Source organism: Lepidochelys olivacea, assembly GCF_965140295.1.
Source record: "Lepidochelys olivacea isolate rLepOli2 genome assembly, chromosome: 10".
In the NCBI taxonomy this organism is placed as follows: Eukaryota; Metazoa; Chordata; order Testudines; family Cheloniidae; genus Lepidochelys; species Lepidochelys olivacea.
The window spans coordinates 75,770,161-75,788,099 of record NC_140420.1 but is presented as its reverse complement, the minus strand read 5'-3'; the positions used below and the strand labels follow the sequence as shown (position 1 = coordinate 75,788,099).

Below are 17,939 nucleotides of genomic sequence, written 5' to 3'. Positions count from 1 at the left end.
GACATCAGGAGGTCATCTAGTCCAACCCTCTGCTCAAAGCAGGACCAATCCCCAACTAAATCATCCCAGCCAGGGCTTTGTCAAGCATGATCTTAAAAATATCTAAGGAAGGAGATTCCACCACCTCCCTAGGTAATGCATTCCAGTGCTTCACCACCCTCCTAGTGAAAAAAGTTTTTCCTAATATCCAACCTAAACCTCCCCAACTGCAACTTTGTTCATCATTACTCTTTGTTCTGTCATCTGCTACCACTGAGAACAGTCTAGAGCCATCCTCTTTGGAACCCGCTTTCAGGTAGTTGAAAGCAGCTATCAAATCCCCCCTCACTCTTCTCTTCTGCAGACTAAACAATCCCAGTTCCCTCAGCCTCTCCTTATAAGTCAGGTGTTCCAGTCCCCTAATAATTTTTGTTGCCCTCCACTGGACGCTTTCCAGTTTTTCCACATCCTTCTTGTAGTGTGGGGCCCAAAACTGGACACAGCACTCCAGATGAGGCCTCATCAATGTTGAATAGAGGGGAACAATCACGTCCCTCAATCTGCTGGCAATGCCCCTACTTATACAGCCCAAAATGCCATTAGCCTTCTTGGCAACAAGGGCAAACTGTTGACTCATATCCAACTTCTCGTCCACTGTAACCCCTAGGTCCTTTTCTGCAGAACTGCTGCCTCGCCATTAGGTCCCTAGTCTGTAGCAATGCATGGGATTCTTCCATCCTAAGTGCAGGAGTCTGCACTTGTCTTTGTTGAACCTCATCAGATTTCTTTTGGCCCAATCCTCTAATTTGTCTAGGTCCCTCCGTATCCTATCCCTACCCTTCAGCGTATCTGCCACTCCTCCCAGTTTAGTGTCATCTGCAAACTTGCTGACGGTGTAGTCCACGCCATCCTTCAGGTCATTAAAGAAGATATTGAACAAAACCGGCCCCAGGACCAACCCTTGGGGCACTCTGCTTGATACTGGAGTGCCTGGTCTTGTTCTCTCAGCCGCTCCAAACCTCCATGCCAAATGCTGCTTCTTGCCCTTGCTCTGAGGGTCCCACCCTCCCCAGATTTCCCCACCAGCAGTTTTCAAAATTCAAAAAAAAACTTTTTGAGCTTTTTTGCTACATCAAGACAACGCTCTGCATTTCTGCCAACAGCCAGCACCAAGAGCAGGAGAGATCTGCAACCTGTTCCCTCACCACCTCACTCTGTGCTTGGAGGGAAGGGAGGCTTTATACAACTGCATCCCTTCCTGGCATTCCTTGCTAGGCTAGGCTCCAACTTCCATGGTCCCTCTGGATTACTAGTCCCAGGATTACCTTGCTCTGGGTGGAAACTAGGAACAGAGCCGACCTGGAGCTGAAACCCACCTTAATGTGTCAGTATGCATTCCAACAATCACACAGAGTGTTATTTGCAGAGCTGGGAACAGAATGCAGAAGTCCTGGCTCCTAGCCCCTTCCTCTAAACACTAGACTGTAATCCTTACCAGAAAAGCCCAAAGTCCATTATCCCATCCCATTAAGAAAGGAACAAGAATATAATAAATGAATGATGAACACAAGTGTTATATTTCCAACACAAAGAGTTTTGACCTAGATGGCCTAGATGCTTTGGCTTTGGCCTAGATGGCCTAGCTTTGTTCTTTGGCCTAGATGTTCCGGTCCCAGCAGTTCCTGCTGTGACTCCTATTGCTGGATTTTCAAAAGGTCTCAGTTCTTTGGCAAATCTGGCCAGCAAAGTTTAAAATAACTTTTATTTTATATTAACAAAAACAAAAAAGAACCATAGTAAAATTGGCCAGAGAGAGCACAGTGTGTGTGTGTGTGTCTCTCTCTCTCTAAGTTATGGACTGTAGCAACTAACAATAAAACGACCCAAGAACTTTTCACACAAGGAGTACTCTTACAAGTCTAAGGGTGCAGTCTGTGGAAATAATAAGGCATCATAATCAGAGCTGATTGATACTCAGAATGTCCATTTGGGGGAAATGTCAACATTTCAAAATTGGTTTTCATTCTGAATCAGAATGAAAAAATAAATATTTTTGAAATTTTCCATGAAACAGAAATTTCAAACAAATGCTGTTATGGAAGTTTCTCATTTTGCAATTTCAAAATTCTGAAACAAAAAAAAATTAGTTTCAACAATTTTTTCCTGCCATCAAAATTTATACACTTTTGTAAAAAGAAAAAAATAATCTGTTTGATTGAAAAACCTTTTTCCAACAAAAAACTGTTTTGATTTGTTTTCCAACCAGCTCTAATCATGGTATCATCATGCTGTACAACACAACATGGTATATGTGAAGTCTGAAAGCAGAGCTGGGCTGACAGAGACTGAGCCATCCCCGCTACTCACAGATGCCCTTTATGGACCACATTACACATTAGAGAAGCTACCTGGAAATGGTTGTCCCTGGAAACAGACATCCTGGAGTGATATTGTACAATGTCAATCATCATTGACCAAGGCTTCAACTCTGCTCCAGGAAATACTGCTTCCCAGTGTATAACCCAGCTTAGCCATACTGTACACAGCGGTTTAGAAGGAACTCCCCAAAACCATTAGCCTTCAAACACACCTGGAGATGGCTACACTTTGGGTCTGATCCATCTCTGGATGCAAAGCAAGAGTGTGAAGTAAACAAGGCAGGTGTTAAGTGCCAAAAGAGCCACATCCTCTTCTTTGTTCTGCTGGAGCAAAGTTTCTCTAAAGCTGGTTTAACTGGACTCCACTTGTTTAGAGGAATTCCCTGTGGGATAAAGCTGTTTTAGCAGCTTCTATGCCCCCTCTTTCTGGATGGTTGCACAACCAGTGCATCCCTACTACCCTAGGATCTCTCACTATCAAAATGGCCCCTTGAGGCAACTGGCTACTGGGCATATACCAGAGCATCCTTAAGCATGCTCTAAATTAAGCCGGGGGTAGGACAGTCTTTAGCTGACCCCAAGATCATGGAAGCAACAAGGTGGCTTAAATCCACCTTTCCCACCCCTCGCTCTAGTCCTGTAGCAAACATAACTCAGACCCGAGGCTCTACCCGAAAGTCATGGGAGTTACTCCAGATTTACACTGGCAAAGCTCAGATCAGAATCTGGCCCAAAGCGCTGGAACATGTGTCCCACTTCATGTACAGGTTGAGAAGGCAACAAGGTATTTCACCGCCTTTTCCCACCACTCCTTGAAAAGTTTTGTCTCCCCCTCTGCAGCTTTCCATCCTTCGCTCTCTTTGCTCTTTGTTCGGAAAAATGTAACAAAGTTGTATTTGTATGTGTGCCATCCTGTTGCTATGGCAGTTCCTGGGCATTTGATCCTGAATAGTGGGATTAAACCATAGGAACTTTGTGTGAAGCTGCTTTGACACTGTGGGTAAGGCTCTCCCTAGCCCAACGTGTGTTGCAAGAGGCTCTGTTCCAAACAACCTTCCCCTTTTCTCTTTCCTCCGACTCCGTTAATAAATGTACATGTGGCACGCTGGAGATGGGTTTGTCGCTTTTCAATCTGCCTCATTTTTCAAATTGGGCACTCCACAAACTCATAATTGAATAACCACAAACCTCTAAAGGGACACAAGGTCTGGTCAAGCTGGACTCATAGCAGCTGTCATCTGCTTATGCCCAATAAAAATGAAAACAGTCTGAGGCATTGGTGCCGTCAAATCTGAACCTAAATCTTAACTCAGATTCACTGTCTAACTCATACCCTAGACTTTGGCCTAAAGCTAATCTGCATCCACGCCTGGCTCTTCATGCCATGTCTGATTGTCATCTGACAATGTTCTTTTCATAACCAGTTGTGAAATTCTGGATGATCTCAAGTCCTGCTCTGCTCCTTCTAAAACCAGGTTTGTAGGATGAACTGGTGGGGCTGCTTTGAAAGTTGCAGAGCCTACTTTATTTTGTAAATGAAGGGCCTTGAAAGGGGGCTAAACATGGCTGATAGATAAGGAACCAGGAGTTCATAAATCATGTTCCTTGAGCAGGAAACAATCAAGTTTCATTGTATGATAATCCAGGCTTCCTTGCATGAGGATTCAGATCCAGGGGCAGGCTGGAGGTCTGGATGTGGATCTGAACTTCACCATCATTTGGGAATGGGCATGGTGTGGTTCTGGTCCATCTCCACTTGGTGGAAACTAAGTGGAGTTGCAGTGAGCCCATTTGATTGATTCTCAAAACAGAGTGCAGGGCATCAACTTTTCCAAAAATTGCTTGGGGCCCGGCACAGACTGAAGCTATTAGACTGACCCTATGCCCCCCATCTATCAGTAGACTGGAGAGGGGGGAAAATTACCGCCAGATGCCCCCTTCCTAGAAGCCCGACCTTGTTCTATCAGATGAACAGGCCTTCCAGGTGCTTTGGAAAAAATCAAACTCACTGGTGTGTGAGTGTTAAATTGTGGTTAAAAAGCTACAAAGAATTTTGCAGTAGCTTTAGTGGGCCAAAACCTAAGCTGGTGCAAATCAGCAAAGTCAGTGGGGTTTCTTACAATTGAGGAGCGCCAAACAAGGGTGGTGGTGATGGGGAGACAGACAGATGCTCATAGAATATTAAAGTGCACGATCTCAATCCTAGAGAGCTGTATACGCTCAAATAGTCTTTTCCCGCTCAAAGCAATGGGATTAAGGGTAAAGAGTAATGGTCTGTAGGATTGGGCCCCATCAGTTTTATTGCTTGGCTATTCCTCTTTGCTGAGTTCAACTCGGATTTCAAGCTTGGAGAAGTGTTTTTGTTTGGTTTGGTTTTTTTGAGAGCGCAAGAGAGCGTGAGTGCTCGATAGTCAGTCAATTTTTCCCAAGCCATCAGAGCTCTAGAACTGAGCCTGTAGATTATAGTTGTGTGCTTTTGTGTTTATGGCATACTATAATTAAATTAAGCTTGTCCCTTTAAATGGAAGGATTTCAGCAATAGTCAGTAGATGGCGCTAGGGTACTACATAAATTACCACTGAGCTAGTCCTTTTTTCTGCGGTTTCCCTGTTTGAAGAGGATGGAAGTAGCTGATTCCTTTCTAATTATTATTTGAAGGTGCAGTCTGGAATCCATTGTTGAGGGAATAGACCCTGGTTAAAGAAAACGGGGAGAATACTTTCATGTTTAGCAAAGGTAATAAAATAATTCACTTTCTTCACAAATTGTACGATTGAATTACAGCTCTGCTTCTCTACTAGGTTTTTATTTTTTTAAAATTATATCCCAGAGAGGAACATGAAAGAATCCGATTGCTAGAAAACCTCAGAAACTCAAGGGAATTCCTAACTGTGTAGATATGAATATGGATGAAAATCTATATTACCTCAGGCACCAGCTTAGCACAGAATATTTATGAAATATTCCTAAAATTTAGTTTATTTACAAATCAAGTTACCTACTTATTTATGACACTTAAATATTTATGCATTTAGTGGACAGTTAATATTGTTGTTATTTACTATTTCTTAGGCATAATGTGCTCTGCGCTGCACAAAACAAATATAAAGATTGTCCCTCCTTCTAAGAGAGTACAAACTACAGCCCTGCTCCAAAGCCCATTGAAATCCATGGGAGTCTTTTCATTGATGTCTGTGGACATAGGATTGGGCCCTAACTGAAGACAGGGTAAACTGGCAAACCCAGGAAAGAACAAAAGCTTTGAGGCATTTTCTATTGTTTGCTTGTTTGTTTTGTTTCTTCGAAATGCCCACTGGATCAAAGTAAGTTTCAAGAGTATTTCTATGGGATTTTTGTCAGAAAATATTTAGCTCAAGAGGGGTTTTTTTAATCTATATCAGATTCTTTTTCTCTCCCTTTCCTTTGGGAACTGGGCAGAAGAGATCATGCACCCTGTCCTAAAGAACAGAGTTACATACCATTAAAAAGAGGAGGATAAACTGGAACACATGTGAAGGACTAGACAGGCTTAAAAAGAATATTTTTAGCCATGGGACTAAACAATAGGAAATATTCCTGAGTACTCTACGCCACATACCATCCAGTATACGTGTGACTGTATTTATAGGTATATGTATTATACAGTATATAGCGATTTCTATTGTGTGTGTATATACATTTGTACAGATGCATACATGCATACAACAGGATATAACCATGGTAACTATAATATACTGGTTGTGAAATATTATCAGTTTTCCCCCCCACTTCACACACACTCACACACGCACACACAAATGTGTGACTAGTTTGTGCTTTCTGCAAATCTATTTTAATTGAACTTGATCTTAGAGTAAGATGAAACTTCAGCACTAGTAATACATGCTGTTCATGTCCTCTGCAGGCTGGAAAGCTGTGTCATGCAAGACATGTCACGGTTTATGCTGCAACTTTAGGGCAGAGGTCTAGCAATTCTTTTCAGGAAGAAGCAGCTCTGTAACTCATCAGAGAGAAGCAGATATTGCCCGTACAGAGTTTAAAACCACAGCAAGAACGTATTACCTTTTTCCAGCCTCTCTGGACAGAGTGTGTTTCTCCATTCGGTGAAGAGGGAACTGCTAGAGGTATACACAGATTCCCTTTAGTTTTTAGCCATCTAATTGTACCAGCCGAAGGGGTGAAATTGCGTGGTTTACGGGAGGTTTCTTTCTGAGTCTCCCCTCCCCCATTTTATTTTAACCTACTGTTTAAAATTAAAAAAAATTGATTGTATAGACACGTTAGCTTGATAGAAGAGTATTGTTAAACAAACATGAAAAATAACGTTGCAAGGGGCTACATTATTTAGTCTATAGATACCTTTATTTACTAGTGTTAGTGATCTGGATGTACTCATATTCTGCATAGAAGGTCATATGGTATTTTTTGGTGGTGTGGAGGGTAAATTGTGCGTACACACACTGTGTTGTACGCGTTTGTCATACAAAGGCATCCAACACTACTCCCCAACCCACTGAAGTATATATACATGCAGACTGATGCAAGTAATGTCTGCAGCTGAAAAACTACCCTATCGTATCTATATTACTGTGTATTATTCCGCACCAAGTATTTAAATTATTTCGCAGAATGTTGTTCATGAAGAGTTCAATACAGCTTGTAGTTCTGAGTGCAGCAAGTACTCAGTTCCAGTGGAGAGGTAATGGAGAAAATAGTTAATGATAACCCGATAGCCGTAATCACTTCTTTTGAGACAATCCAGAAGTATGTCCTAGTCTGTGGAGCTGTAAAGCTTTCTGGTCTATTATTTTTTTAAATGAATATGGATTATTTGGAAAAAAATTGTTACTGAGCCAAAAAAAAAAATGTAAAAGGAAAATGCTTTTCAGAGAGTCATACTGGGAAAGAAACTTCCTAGCAAACTGGGTTAAAATAATGTTGAAAGTTTCAACATGAACCAACAACAGACCAATTCAGAGGAAAATGCTAAACACTCCATACTTAGCTCATCCCATTGTAATCAGGTTGTAGAGGCCATTGCACACTGTTTAGGTCACACTCCTTGCAGACCCCTGCAATATGTAGGTGCAGAGGGGTGACTATAGGATAGATGGGCCATCATGCTTAACTCAGAATTCCCTAAACTTTGGACAATTTAAACCAGACTTTTAATGGGACTTGAAAAGTTCTTTGTGAGATCTCTCTTTCTTTCTTCTTTTCTTGCAGTTAAATCACAATTCGTGGGGTGGTTGGGAGAATGGGGTGAGGAGATAAAACCCTCCCTGTAGGTTTTAAAGAAATGTATTGATCTGATACTCCATAACGATACAGATATCATGTAAATATAGAAAATATATTTTTAAAACACATGCTCTAGCCCAACTAGAAGTTATGCAGGAATTAGTGGGTGAAATTTTCTGGCCTGTGTTATGCAGAGGATGGATAGCATAACCATAATAGTCCCTCCTGGCTTTAAAATTTATGAATACAGGAACTGCTCCAGCTTTTTATGAAGTCATTGGGAATTTTGCCATTGAGTTCAATGGTTGCAGGATTGGACCCAAATGTAGGTTAAAAAAAGACACCATTATTTGCAGTTACTGTGAAGAAGCTGTTGTAGGTTCTTTTGTAAATACCCCTAATAGGATTTTGTAAACCAGAGCCCTCTAATGATTATTTATTTATTTTATATAGACTTGGTCTATGATGTCATTGATCTCTTGGGGACCCCTTTTCCATAAAGACAGCGACATGTCACACAGCTGATGCTCATGCATGCTACATCTCTGTACTGACATGTTAGGTAGAAAACATATATCTCCTGTGCAAAACCAGCTACTATTTAAAATGAAATAAATCATTTGCCTTTAATGTTCAGTTTCCCAGTGCAGCTAATTGAAAGGCTTTCATTCACATTCTGCACCTGCTAAAAATCAGATTACCCCTCCACTCAAAAAAGCTGTTTTCAAAAATTGGGGAGTAGGGAGTTTCATGCAGAACACTGAAATCAGTTAGACTTTTTGTGACTTAAAATGGGAAAAGTAGGATTTTGTCTTTAATTTCGTTTGCAAAATAAATAACTAAAATAACAACCAAATAATCAGCAACAGCAAGTGAAAAAGGTCTTCCCTGGCTAAGATTTTAGATGGTCTATTTCAATGAACAAAGTTTTGCGGCCAAATTACAACCCCCCTACAACTAACAACCATTAACTACAGTGGTGCTGGTGTAGTTTGAAAAGAATAGATCTCAGATTGGGTTTTATTAATCTCCCAGAATTAAAATGTGTAACCTTCGCTGACATGAAAAAATATTTTTAAAATGTCATTAGTAAAATGATGATTTATAGTGTTTATTAGCTTGCTGGTTTTGTACATACTGCTTGAATATTATGCAACAATTGCCAAGTTTTGAGTGAATTTCTGCTGAGGGAACGATAGAAATGAAGAGGAACAGAACATTAAGGGAGAGAATGTTTGCTTCTGTAATTTTTAACAAAGCCAGCTGTGATATTCCTAAAAAGGGTAGATCAGATATCACTTCTGCTTTAAATATTTGTGGTCATTTCAGGTCTTTGTGCAAAACTGTTTGATGCTGTCGTTTGTTGTGCAACACCAATGTATGCTGTGATACAGGGGTGCTGCCAGTTCAAAGGAGATGGCCCTGTGTAGTGTCTTTTTTTCATGTTGTGGCTTTTGCTAGAGGCTTTTGTTTAAAACATGCATCCAGCACGCTCAGTCTCTGTCTCTCTCATTCTCTCGTGTGCTGGAGACGATGAGTCATTTGCAATAATAATTATAAAATCAACTGTTGAATTTAGAAATTGAATATGCATGGAAATATTGCATAATATTGCTACCTTTCCCAGCTTAATTTAGGTAAATAAGTCTGAAATGTGTGTTGGTGGTATAATGGATATTTATATACTGGAGATATTAATTACATTGAGCTAATTTAAAGTTTCTGTTATTAATTCCCTTCTAGTTTTACTGCCTTCAGGATTAATTGCAACCACCGACATGCACACCCGTTTGGTAATATTCTTAATTACTGTTAAAATGGTGCTTTAACAAGCAGCTGTCTTGCACTCTCTCTTTCTGTGTTTCTTTTGTTTATTCAAAACCAATATTAGCCAAGAAAAAGAACAGGCCAATATTCTGAAAGTAAAGACTGGCCTGAGGGAATTGGGCTAGCAATGATTTTGGTGAATGTTTAATTTCTTGTTTGGTTGAAAAAGGGCTGGATTGGCTATTGACAAGTCCCTATCAATAGGCAGACCCTGGAGGTCTGGCTATTTGCACATGGACTGATTGACTTGTCCTTAATAGACATATAATTGTTGACAAATACCTTTGAATAGATGATGGCAGGCATGGCTAGGTGGACAAAAGAGGTTGCTCTGTGACAGAGACCAGAGCTGAGCAAGGCAAGAGAGACAGTACCTTAAACAGGAAATAGTTTGCCTCCATAAAGAAGCCTCTCAAGTAAAACCCGTAAAAGCAATCCAGCTTTCTCCCCACATTGAGTGTCAACCAGCTCAGATGGTAAAAGCATCATTGTACTTCAAATGTGCAGGATCCGTCCAGGATGAATTTCACATCTCTCGTTCTGCTGGGTAATGTGAGAAATGCAACTTAATCACAATATTAATAATACGAGGCACTTCTGTAGTACCCCTTCCCTATGAGGTGGAGGCACTTTAAAACGTGAATGGGTTTCACCTCAAAACTCTTCCATGTGGTAGGTTAAATAAGACTGTCATTCTCCTTTTTACAAATAGGGAAACTGAGGCACAGGTAGGTTGGTGCCAACATTTTCACACGTGGGTGTGTGATGTTCAATTGAAACAGGCACCCGATTTTCAAAGGTGCTGAGCCCTTGCAGCCAGAGGTGCTGAAACTAGGAGTGTTGGGGGGTCCTGCCGCACACCCTGGCTTGAAGTGGTTTCTATCAGATACAGGGTTTACAGTTTGGTTCAGTGGCTCTCAGCATCCCCCACTATACAAATTGATCCAGTACCCCTGCTTGCAGCTCCCATTGTGAGTGCTTTAGCATCTCCGGAAATGAGGTGCATCGACAGACATATTTAAGTGCCTAACTTGGATCACCCAAGCTTGAAAATTTTGGCCTAGCTGACTTGCCCATGGTCACACAGGAAGTCTGTGACACAGCCCAGCCTACTCCTGTGCCCTAACCTCATCCTCCCTTTTGAACAATGTTCTCCCTACCACACACGTGAGAGGATTAAACAATGCATGCACTGATTACCAGCAGAGGGAAAGAGAACTGAAGAGGTGCAGGCCAGGGAGAAAAGATAATAAACTCTGTTTATCTGCTACATGATAATCATTCTATATTTGTTATGTTGGGGAATTAATTACATGGATTTTTAGCATGTTTAGTACATTATAGGCATGCAATACTTGTCACAAGACAAAAGGCCATTGAAACGATGCTGCACAGCCTTAGGCAGCCATAAAAGAACAAACTGTTCAAGTTTGTACATGAGAGTGAGATCAGAGAAGCCCTGGCTCCAAGTAAAATATCAGAGGAACTTACATCTTTACCTACATAATAAATCTCTCCAGAAGTGGTCCGAAACCTGGATTCTGGCCCTTTGGTCCACGATTTGATGTGCCTGTCTTTCCAAATCAACAGCCAGCTGAGAAATCACTCTTGAAAATTTGCCTTGCAGGACGTGCTCCCCTGGTCAGTTTGGTTTCAGTAATTTCTTTACCCTTGGGACGCTGCTCTTGTCAGTTAGCAGTATCATGGTTATCTCTCTGTGTAAGGAACCCTCTATGGGGTGGGGGGGGGTTGTCAGAAAGGATGTGATTTAATATTTACATCTCTAAGCTAGGGTTGTCCTCTTCTGCACCCCCCCCCCTCCAAAATCCCTAAACCCAATAAAAACAAAGACAAAACTGCTCCCGATCATGACCACAAAGCCTAGGAAAATAGGTTACTCATTAATGTGACACCATTAAGGTGACACTGCAGACAACCTCTGACACCCAACACGAGGTTGAATGCCTCGTGCCAAAAAGACCTTGAGCCTTGTCTTTGACTTTTATTGATCAAATACGTAGATTAAATACAGTATCAGATGGCCAGGCTAAAGCCTAGAATTCTATGCAACATCTTTATATGCAACTCCTTTGGGCCTTATACAGCAAAGCCCCTTCTGAGTCATGAAAGAACACACAGACATACAGCAAGTAGATAGATAGATAGAATAACTGTACAGTGAACAAACAGATATAGGTTGAGACAGATACAAATTTACCTGGTGAGAGACAAGCTTTCGTGCTTACAAAGAGCTCTGTGTAAGGTCGAAGCTCACATCTCTTACCAAACAGAAGTTGGTCCAATAAAGGATATTACCTCACCCACCTAGTCTGCCTAATGTCCTGGGAGTAACACAGCTCCAACAACACTGCATACAACACATTCATCTGACAGACCGGCAGGATTTTGGGTTACTGAACCTTCCTACATGTCATGAAATTCAAATCTCGTCTTGACAGTTCTTTAGATATAAAGGACAATTTTTTAAACGGTGTCTTTGCAATCCCTAAGCATTCCTAAACATGCAGCATTCTGCAGCCAGCTGCTTCAAAATGTTTGTATGTGTATGTATCCATTAATTCAGAATTACTCCAATTACGAGCTTTTGATGCTCCGAAATCTCCTCTCTAACCCAAAAGAGATGGAGAGCCCTTGGACTGTCCAATCAGATCATTTCCCCTCCTGCCTGCAGCAGATGTAAGCAATTTAGTTTTTTATTTCTGCATATTCAGTGCGAGCGGAGCTGTTGGTGACCTTTCACCTTGGAGCCTGCAGGATTCTAACCCTATCAAATTAAAGCATTTTGCTCACTTATTCCCAAATGCTTGGCTGGTGCTAAACAGGCATCCCGCTGCATAGCAATGGCGGGCGTTCGTGTCCGCTCATACCCCAAGCCTAATCAGAGATTATTAAGGAAAATATACAGTGCTTTAATTTGATGAGACTGGTTATAGGTACTGCAGTTAAAGGTCACACTCTTGCGTGTATCTCCCTCCGTCGCTGTAATATTTCCCTCTCGCTTGACAATCCTCGGCTCCAAACAATAGGCCAAGAAGACACGTTTATTTTTGTCACGCTCTGATGAGCTCAATAGGGATAAAAATGAATTATTTAAAGTTCGCATAAACAAACAACCCTGTGCAGGTTCCCCTACCTTTTTATTCCCCCTCCCCCCCGCGTTTTCTTTTTTCTGCTTTGTTTGGTTCTTGCCTTAAAAGAACATGCTAGAGATGTGTGCATCAGTTGGAAAGAGAACCCATTTAGATGTCAAGTCCAGATAGGCTGATGCCGGATGGCCAGTGCCTGCTTCGTAACTCCTCTTGTTGGGAAGCCAGCAATGTCTGGCTGTTAAAACCTTTCAGATGCTTCTGGGTGGGTCCCAACAATGTGTGCCTAGTAAGGAGGACCTTCTGGCTTCTTTGGCTCTTAAAGGTTTCCTCACCGCTAGGCGGTAATTGAGATATCCAGTGCTGAACAAACACACAGGGCCTGATTCTGCAAGGTGCCGAGCTCCACTGAAGCCAATGGGAATTGAGGGTGCTTTCAGCTGTTGGAAGATTTGGGGTTGTGGGGAGAAGTGTGCTGACTCGGACGTATCTACCTGGGTACTGAACCGTAATGGACTTGCATCATATTCTAAATTCATCCAGCTTCACATCAAGGGCAAGAGAATGGATGCAACAATACAGCTTCCCCCCCCGCTGCTTCTCGTGGCTTTAACTCTTCTGCCACTCATTAAAATACAGAGGTGATTTAGTCTCTTGTAAAAGCTGTGTGTTGAGAGAGAGAGAGAGGGAGACAGGGAGCGAGAAAGTGAGGGTTAATTCTAATCTCCTGTCAAGCCTAATGGTTTGAGCATATGTGTCCATGCAGCAGACCAACAGCAGGCGTATTTATTTCCAAAATTTACATGAGAATTGCTTTATGCAGCTGTATGTAAAAATTCAAACCACACAGTGTCACTGTATCCCGCAGGTCACTCCAAAGCCCAGTGGCATTATAGCTGGGGACAAAATCTTGCCACTTTGCCGAGGTTTCCTTTAGGACTGAAACTTGTCCTGTTAAAAACAAAAATGGGAGCATTTCCACCCCCTTCTCACTCCCTCCAGCTTCCATTTACATTCCTCAGAGGCTTCCAAACGTACAAGGAATTGGGGCCCGATCCTGCTGTCACTGATATCAACGGGAGTTTTACTGTTAACTTCAAAGGGCGACAGGACTGGGCCCTGGATCATTCCTTTGTCGATGAATAATCCCGTTAGCTGATCCAGAGCTCTGACTTTTTACTATATACACGTTGTGGACAGGCAAAGGCTGACGGGTTTGCAGAGGTTCAGTTTCAGTGCTTATCCTAAACAGAGGCAGATTGGCTCAGGCTGCTTGGGATGCTGACGGCATCCTGGCCTGTCTGTTAAATGGTTTGTGAGAGCCTGTTTTTGTTTTTTGCCAGATTTGACGACCTCCCATATATCTCAAGAGCAGCCAGGGCTAGACATCCATTTTGTATCTCACTGGCAACCTGAGGATCCTAAGGGGGTTCAGGAGAGATCATATCTTAAAATCACCTTACTTGGATTATACTCTGGTGTATCTACTTATGCTTATAGAAAAGCATCCTGACATGCGAGCCAGCGCGCCGGCCTCACAGACGCTGATTCTGTGTGTATCCAAACTCATCTGGACATTTTTGGCAAATTTTATGAGATCAGGTTTCAGGTTCTACCATGGTTGGAAATGTTGAATTAGAAGGCTCTGCGGTGGAACTTTCCCCAAAAATGCAGCGTTACGGTGTGGGGCGGGAGAAGACGGGAGTTACATGAACTTTTTCAAACTTTGGAAAAGCTATAGATGGAGGTTTGGGACAGTTCTTGTTTAGTCTGAAGTGGATCATTCAGCCTTAAAATCCACATGCACCCTGCTATGTCTCTGCTCTTTGATCAGAATGAACTTGCTTAAAGATCAGCTCAACCACGGTTCAAAGTTAAGTTTTTTGATTTAAAGCCCTCTGCTCCCATCCATGAGAGATGGTCAGAAGCACTTTAGTAAAAGCCACTAATAAGTGTGATTCAGTAGTGGCCATGCCTTGTAATGTGCAAACCAATTAGAAAAGAGATGCTTATTGTCAGTGTTACAGCTTAAACACAGATCACTCCAAATATCTCTGGCAGAACATACTGGATATTACAAAAGTCCTTAGCTTGCCACTGCGCAGCTATTCAGAACTACACTGACAGAGGAAGAGAACTCAGATCCTCTCACTCCAAAAGCCTTACACGAAAGGAGAATCTCCATTAGCTGACAGCAATACAGAGCTATGACACACACTTTGGCAGTTCCGATACTATCCATTAGAGGGTGGCGGTGCTCCTCATGAGATACTTTCCAGGTTATTACAATAAGCTTTTACATGTATGACTATAACTCATTTCTAGAGCTCAGAGCAGAAATCAGCCCCTACCCCAGTATTACAATTTATCTCCAGGTGTTGTTTTATTCTGCACAAGAGAGGGATGTGTGGTTCCTGATATAGTGAACAGAGATTGTTCTCCTTCCCGAATTGCCCCATACCCCTCGCTAAACATTCTCGCCTTTAAACCCACAAAAAAAAAATCTATCTCAGGTGCGCACAAGAAACAAAATGCAGGAAAAGCACAATATCAAAATATTTCAGGTAGCAGTGTCACCGTTTTATTAGAAGGGCGGTGATCGCTCTTTTGAGGAGGGATCATTACCCCGCTATACACAGCAGCAGACTGTGCTGCAAGGATCGTATGGAAACACCAGACCACAGTTCCCCCCTTCACCATTCAGAACTTTACTTTGTCGATAAGAACTAAGAGAATAAAAAGAAGATGCTTTTTTTTTTAATTTTATTTTTTTCTTTGCTCCTGGTGAATGAGAGCAATTTGACTTTAAATATCAGTGCTGTGGCCAATACCTTCAGTCGCTGCATCCTGCTGGGTCCTTTCACTGGGGATTGCACAGACCTCTCTTTTCTTTTCTGACTGGACCCTTAGGCACTTTCCTATCTTCTCCATCTCATTAATTTGCCCTTGTATGTGCCTTTTGGCAGGCCAGAGAGTGTCCTGGTAATTCAGGGGGAAAGGCAGGCACAGCCTTTATTACCACAATCACTTAGCTGTGGTGTAGCAAAGGACCCGATTTACTCTGGAATTAGACATGAAACTGTTTCAGAGGACCGATTCTGTCAGCCCATCCCCCAACCAGTTGTCCCACTGATTTCAATGGGGCAACTGGTGTGAGTAAAGGCTGCACGTATAAATAAGGGTATGTCTACACTATGAAATTAGGTCGAATTTATAGAAGTCGGTTTTGTAGAAAGCGTTTTTATACAGTCGACTGTGTGTGTCCCCACACAAATGCTCTAAGTGCATGTAGTCGGCGGAGTGTGTCCACAGTACCGAGGCAACTGTCAACTTCCAGAGCGTTGCACTGTGGGTAGCTATCCCACAGTTCCCGCAGTCTCCGCCGCCCATTTGAATTCTGGGTAGAAATCCCAGTGCCTAATGGGGCTAAAACATTGTTGCGGATGGTTCTGGGTACATATCGTCAGGCCCCCCTTCCCTCCCTCCTTCCGTGAAAGCAAGGACAGACAATCGTTTTGCGCCTTTTTTCTTGAGTTACCTGTGCAGACGCCATACCACGGCAAGCATGGAGCCCGCTCAGCTAACAGTCACCGTATGTCTCCTGGGTGCTGGCAGACGCGGTACTGCATTGCTACACAGCAACAGTTTATTGCCTTTTGGGAGCAGACAGTACAGTATGACTGGTAGCCATCGTCGACGTAGTCCTGGGTGCTCTTTTAACCTACCTCGATGAGGTCGGGGCGCCTGGGCAAACATGGGAATGACTCAGCCAGCTCATTTCCCTTTTAAGTTTTGTCTCATGGCGATTGAGTCCTAGTGGCAGTGCACTGTCTTTTAATCAGCAGCCAGCAGAAGGTGATGGCCAGTAGTCATACTGCACCGTCTTCTGCCGAGCACCCAGGAGATGACGATTGCTAGTGGTCGTACTGCACAGTCTGCTGCCAGCAAGATGTATAAAGATAGATGAAGTGGCTTAAAACAAGAAATAGACCAGATTTGTTTTGTATTCATTTTCTCCTCCCTCCCTCCGTGAAATCAATGGCCTGCTAAACCCAGTTTTGAATTCTATCCTTGCGGTTTTGAGTTCTATCCTTGAGGGGGCCATTCAGTTTCTCACAAAGCCCACCCCCTTTGTTGATTTTAATTCCCTGTAAGACAACCCTGTAAGCCATGTCATCAGTTGCCCATCCCTCTGTCAGGGCAATGGCAGACAATCGTTCCGTGCCTTTTTTCTGTGCAGACGCCATACCATGGCAAGCATGGAGCCCGCTCAGATCACTTTGGCAATTAGGAGCACATTAAACACCATACACATTATCCAGCAGTATATGCAGCACCAGAACCTGGCAAAATGAAACCGGGCGAGTAGGCAATGTCAGCACGGTGACGAGAGTGATGAGGACATGGACACAGACTTCTCTTAAAGCACGGGCCCTGGCAATGTGGGCATCATGGTGCTAATGGGGCAGGTTCATGCGGTGGAACGCCGATTCTGGGCTTGGGAAACAAGCACAGACTGGTGGGACTGCATAGTGTTGCAGGTCTGGGACGATTCCCAGTGGCTGCGAAACTTTCGCATGTGTAAGGGCCCTTTCATGGAACTTTGTGACTTGCTTTCCCCTGCCCTGAGGCACAAGAATACCAAGATGAGAGCAGCCCTCACAGTTGAGAAGCGAGTGGCAATAGCCCTGTGGAAGCTTGCAATGCCAGACAGCTACCAGTCAGTCGGGAATCAATTTGGAGTGGGCAAATCTACCATGGGGGCTGCTGTGATGCAAGTAGCCAACGCAATCAAAGATCTGCTGATATCAAGGGTAGTGACCCTGGGAAATGTGCAGGTCCTAGTGGATGGCTTTGCTGCAATGGGATTCCCTAACTGTGGTGGGGCCATAGACGGAACAGATATCCCTATCTTGGCACCGGAGCACCAAGCTGGCGAGTACATGAACCGCAAGGGGTACTTTTCAATAGTGCTGCAAACACTGGTGTATCACAAGGGACGTTTCACCAACATCAACATGGTATGGCCAGGAAAGGTACATGATGCTCACATCTTCAGGAACTCTGGTCTGTTTCAAAAGCTGCAGGCAGGGACTTTATTCCCAGACCAGAAAATAACTGTTGGGGATGTTGAAATGCCTATATGTATCCTTGGGGACCCAGCCTACCCCTTAATGCCATGGCTCATGAAGCCATACACAGGTAGCCTGGACAGTAGTCAGGAGCTGTTCAACTACAGGCTGAGCAAGTGCAGAATGGTGGTAGAATGTACATTTGGACATTTAAAAGCACGCTGGCGCAGTTTACTGACTCAGTTAGACCTCAGCGAAACCAATATTCCCACTGTTATTACTGCTTGCTGTGCACTCCACAATATCTGTGAGAGTAAGGGGGAGACGTTTATGGC

The 17,939-nt window shown here is 43.0% G+C and overlaps 1 long non-coding RNA gene across 1 annotated transcript in view; it reads left to right on the top strand.

Annotated features, from left to right (window-relative positions):
* Nucleotides 1-5,004: 5,004 nt before the first annotated feature.
* The window catches only part of LOC311527692, a 31,755-nt gene continuing 18,820 nt past the window's right edge, over nt 5,005-17,939 (top strand). The window contains exon 1 of the long non-coding RNA XR_014713421.1: nt 5,005-5,093. This is a non-coding gene — a long non-coding RNA (uncharacterized lncRNA). The remainder of the gene's footprint in view (nt 5,094-17,939) is intronic.